This window comes from Aegilops tauschii, chromosome 2 (assembly GCF_002575655.3).
Source record: "Aegilops tauschii subsp. strangulata cultivar AL8/78 chromosome 2, Aet v6.0, whole genome shotgun sequence".
Classification (NCBI taxonomy): Eukaryota; Viridiplantae; Streptophyta; class Magnoliopsida; order Poales; family Poaceae; genus Aegilops; species Aegilops tauschii.
This window is the reverse complement of record NC_053036.3, coordinates 435,125,532-435,131,212: the sequence shown is the minus strand read 5'-3', so window position 1 is coordinate 435,131,212 and position 5,681 is coordinate 435,125,532.

Here is a 5,681-nt window from a genome sequence, read left to right as displayed (position 1 = left end):
TTAGTGTTGCCAGATCGTGCAAACCACGTGTGGTTTCCGTACCTCTCGAGCCAAATCAACTGAGAGTCGCCAACCCGAATGAGGATTGCGTTCCTCAGCTGAGGAAGAGCAAATTAAGGCGAGACGTGGTAATTGAGCAAGCAGAGGAAAACTTGGTGTACTAAAATGGGTTTCCTGTTCACGCCGTGGCTGCTTTATGCAGTGCAAAAATTGGACGTGTGCAAATTAAGGGCAATCATTGTCAAGGACGATGTCATGCGAGTTATTCATCAATTCAGCAACCTACAAACGTCCAACCTACACTGGCTGAACTCGACAAATATTGTCTTGCTCCCCAAGAAGGATGGGGCAGAAGAGATTGGGGACTTCCGCTCCATCAGCCTCATTCACGCTATTGCCAAGATCATTGCCAAGGTGTTGTCTGTTCGTCTTGCCCCATTCATGAACAACTTGGTCTCCAACGCGCAAAGTGCTTTCATAAAAAAAAAGCATCCATGATAACTTCATGTACGTCAGAAACCTTGCACGACGACTACACCGAAACAAGACCCCATCCTTGCTTTTCAAGTTGGACATTCGGAAGGCCTTCGACTCGGTGCGATGGGAATATATCTTGGACCTGCTTCGTCGCTTGGGCTTTCCGGACCGCTTTCGGGATTGGATTGCTGCCCTTTTCTGCACCTCATCGTCACGCGTTCTTCTCAACGGTATTGCCGGGCCCCCGATCCTCCATGGTTGTGGACTTAGGCAGGGAGACCCTCTCTCTCCCTTGCTTTTCGTCATCGCAATCGACACGCTGCAGCAGATCCTCGATGTCGCAACGAACCACAACCTCCTACACAAGCTTCGAGGGAGGGGATCGCATGTTCGGACCTCCCTCTATGCTGATGACGCGGCGATTTTCATCTCGCCGATGCGGGAGGACGTCCATAACCTTGCTGCCATCCTCAGATATTTCGGCGAGGTCACCGGGCTCTCAACCAACTTTCAAAAGAGCTCTGTAGTTGCTATTCGGTGTGGTCACATGAACCTGGATGACATTCTGCCCAGCCTTCCTGCTATGCGGACGTCCTTTCCGATGAAGTACCTGGGCCTTCCCCTTTCGATCTGGCAGCTCAAAAGGGTTGACTTTCAACTCCTTGAGGATAAAGTTGCGGCAAGGTTGCCCCCCTAGCAGGGGTGGAACATTACCACGATTGGGCGGGCGGCCTTGGTGAAATCGGTCCTCACCTCACAAGTTATCTACCACATCACCCCACTCACAGTCCCCCCTGGTGTGCTGCAAAGCATCAACAAGATTGAGCGGGCATTTTTGTGGTCAGCTAGCGATACAACTACAGGAGCAAAATGCAAGGTCAATTGGGAGACAGTCTGCCGCCCTACACAGCTCGGTGGGCTTGGCATACTCCACTTGGGGAAATTTGCGAGAGCTCTCAGGATGAGATGGCCCTGGATGGCATGGAAGGACCCGTCTAAGTTGTGGGTTGGCCTGGGAAACCCATGCTCTGAGGTGGATATGAACCTTTTCTACGCATCCACAGTCATCACCTTGGGCAACGGAGGGAAGACACCTTTCTGGGAAGCGCCATGGTTAGGAGGGAAAAGGCCAAAGGATATTGCCCCACTCATTTTTGCGGCCTGCAAGCGAAAAAAATGGTGCGTGAGGGAGGCCATGCGCGACAAGGCTTGGGTGCACAAGATTAACCCTTCTACCGACCTCACGGTGGGGCAGATTGTCCAGTTTGTTGACCTCTGGGTGCGGCTTCTAGGCATACAATTACAAATGGACGTGGACGACGACATCACTTGGAAATTTGAGGCAAATGGAGAATACTCGGCAGACTCTGCTTATAGGGCACAATTCTTGGGCTCCACCTCCACAGTCATGAACAAGACCATCTGGAAGGTTTGGGCGCCTCCCAAGGTCAAGTTCTTCTCATGGTTAGCCATCCAAAACAGGATATGGACTGCGGATAGGCTGCAGAAGAGGGGTTGGGAGAACTGTGGCCTATGCACCCTTTGCAGGAGGGCCAACGAGACATCCGGTCACCTCTTCTTTAAATGCCGGTTTACCCTGCATATTTGGAGAATGGTCAAAGCATGGCTTGGACATGGGGCGTTGAAGATGAATGGGTGGGGGACGGAACGCAACACCAAGTGTTGGTGGACAAGCATGTCCAAACCAAATACAACAAACAGGAAGGCCATGGCCTCACTTACCATGCTTGTATGTTGGGTCATTTGGAATGAGAGAAACGCTAGAGTCTTCCAGAAGAAATCGACGCCGCCACACTACATTCTCAAACTCATCCAGGAGGAGGCCAGGACGTGGGTCACCGCGGGGGCTAGACATCCGAGTATCATCATGTCGCGAGAGTAATTCGTTTGCACCTTATGTTGATGGGCTATGTTGTAAAGCCGGTTCTCATGTACTCCAAACTCTCCTTCTTAATTAATGAATGAGGCAAATCTTTTGCCTCTGTTTCAAAAAGAAAACAAATTAAGGGCAATGTATTTTTTGGTCAGGTCCTGGATCTTTTTGTACGAAGACTCGTTTCCATTGAACGAAGAAACAACTTTCCCATCACAGGAGATTGTTACATGAAAACAATTCAGAAATAACATTTTTGTCATATAATTTTGTTAGGAGGGAACAATTGGGAATATGAAAAGACAACGCTACACGTCGGTCGGGTGATAATTGGATCGCATCAGCCGCTACGGCATTCGTTAGATGGCACATCTAACAGCCATCCTATCTTTTCCCGCGTCAGCCGTGCACCTAGCCGTTTGCAACATAACTCGTGTTCGTCCGGGACTTTACAACACGGGTCGTATTGAGCTCCGTCGAACAGTTCTCTATGGTTAATGTAAATAAGAAAAATCCTTGGTTTGGATCAGAGACGGTGACGAGCGCGTGGAATCCTTCTCGGCGGCTCTCGCGGCTTGGCGAGGCAGGGTGGGAGCCCTCCTCCTAGGCTCCAGTGGTGGCACACTCGGGCAGTGGCCGGTGCGCCAGGGATCCCACGGTGGCACTGTTGCTGCGGTTGGTCGCCGGATCTAGGCGGCTGGATCTGGGGCTTTGAAGGCGGTCGAGACGGTGCAGAGGTTGTTGGGTGGATTTCTTGGAACGGATCCGGGTGAAAACCTGGTCTTCGGTCGATGGCCGGAGCCGGTGATGACAATGCCCTTATCATCGTTTCCTTCATGAAGGCATCATCGAGGTGAAGCTCTCAACTCCACTCAATACCTCCGGGGGAAACCCTAGATCAGCTGATCGGATGTTGGCGGCAATCATGTGTCGTAACCCCCTTGGGGGCGGCATTCTTGGAGGTGCACTCGGCTTCGCGGGACCAGCGGACGGTTTATTTGGTGGAGCGGTGCTTCATCCATACATTGATGGCGACGGATCCTGACGGCGTGGCGCAGTGCAGATTTGGAGTTCGATGTGGGAGGATGGACTCGCGCAGGAGGACGACGCTGTCTGGCATCGTGGTGGCGTCGATGGCAGTGAGACCTGGCACGGTAGATGCAACAGTACAACTCTGAAGATGGACTCGTGGCAGGTGGCTGCGGCGGCCTCATACCCGGCAGGCGTCCTGGTTGAGGAGTGCGCCGGACTGGTAGGTGCCTCATACCAGGCAAGCGTCCTGGTTGGGACCTCAGGTCTTAGATGTTTAGGTTTGGCTGCGATGTCTGTTTGGTATTAGGCCCAGGCTATCAGCGCCCTTCATCAATTGGATAGGTGTAGCGACAATTATTGCTTAGACGGTGGCTTTAGTCTTACTGTTGTATAATTTTGTAAGGTCTTGTGAGAATAATTAATAAAGTGGTCGCATGCATCGCCCAGATGCAGAGGCCGGCGTCATCCTCCTTTTCTAAAAAACATGGTTCATGTTGCAATCCTAGGCCAAGCAAAGCTCTTGTGGCCCGTGTTGTGACTGCAACATGGGCAATGTTGCAATCCCAGGCTGAACTCCCATAGAGATGCATCTCACCCTGCCCGTCAGTTGCAACATGGTCCGTGTTTGCAACTGCAACATGGCCATGTTTCAATCCCAGACCAAGCTCCCACACGGTGCACGGACACGCGCGCGAGATGTCGGACGGTATCACGAAAATCAGTCCATCGAGCGCTAGCCTTTTCCATGTTAAATTCTAATCTTCGTACCAGTATATGGGTGATCTCGTCCTTTGATTTCTGATCGGATGGCAAGGAAACTCATGCCACTAGAGAATTCTGTTCCTAGGATATCACGGCTGTAGGCAGGGAGAGAAATAGGTGAACCCTCCTTCCCCTTTCAGTTCAGAATAGGCAACGATAGTTTCCTTTAGGATTCAGTTTGTTTCCTTGTCATTCAAGCTGAATAAAAAAACTGAATCTTTCCCTAATAATAATAAAGCACGGATTGACTTTGTCGGGTTCACCGTCGTAATATGCTTCTTCCCGTGAGTTTACGCTTTCACTTTGAATTGAAAACATATACGCGAGGTGGTACTAATTCGTACGTCGCCTTCCACTGCTGTGCCAACCAAACCCGGTACGTATCAACCAGCTCGCATGGGCCTCATCCCATCAAACAAATTCAGCAAACAATGGACCGTGCAGGCTGACGAGAGGGCGCAAAAAAAATCGGCCAAATTCGCGAACGGGGCATCCAACTAAGCTAACCCATGATTCTGTGCAAAGGAGAATTTGATTACCTATTTTATATCCCACATCGCTCCCTTACGACCAGATAAACCAATTTAAATACGGCTGCAAGTTGAAATCAATAAGCCAACTGGGTCCAATGGGCAAGTGTGGGCAGATTAATTAAAACTGAGGGGGGAAATGGATGGATCAATCCGACCATTCGAAAGAATCGACCCATGTGGAGCAGAGCACGCGTTGGGAATAGCTGGAGTGAGGCAGTGCGTAGGGGTCTGGGGCGAACGGCAAAGAGCGGCGGCGGCCATTGGCGCTGGTCGCCGGCGAGAGGGAAGCAGAGGAGTGGGAATTTAGAGGGCGGCAGCGTCCTGGTTGCCGGCAGGGGAAACAGTGGAGAGGAGTGGCGTGCGGGGCCCCCGTCAACGACAATGGGCGGCGGTGCCATGGTGCTAGTCGCCGGCGGGAGGAAGCAGAGGCAAGGCTCACCGCGCGGGGCTCCCGCTCCTCTCTGTGTGCGTGTGTGGCGGCGGGAACCGGCTCCTCTACCGTGCCCGCCGGGCACGGCAGGGTGCCGTGCCTTCTTACGACCCAAGCTAAGCAATGGTCTAGCCCAGGAAACTACTAAAAGCCCATATCAGCAGCCCAGTGGCTCACCTGATGCCTGATGCATTACTGATTAACAACATGATTCTCGATTTTTTACTGATTAACAACATTAGTATTCTATAAAAAAATTAACAGCATTAGTCCATGGCTGCATGTTCTCATGGCGTTTTTTATTTGTCTAAATTTCGGTCGATTTAAATTTGGTTAAGTATATAAGTCGACTGTTGTCTGCATGTTGTTTCTCAACATTTTTGTCTTTTTCTGGATTTATAGTCTCTAATACATGAGTATATTTGCTAAATTTTCAAAATATGTAAATGTAGGAAATGGTACTGTTGCCCACTCGAAGCAAAATATAACTATACTTTAACAAATACAAATATATTTTAACAAAAAATTGCTCTGCGTAAAATATGGTTGAGAT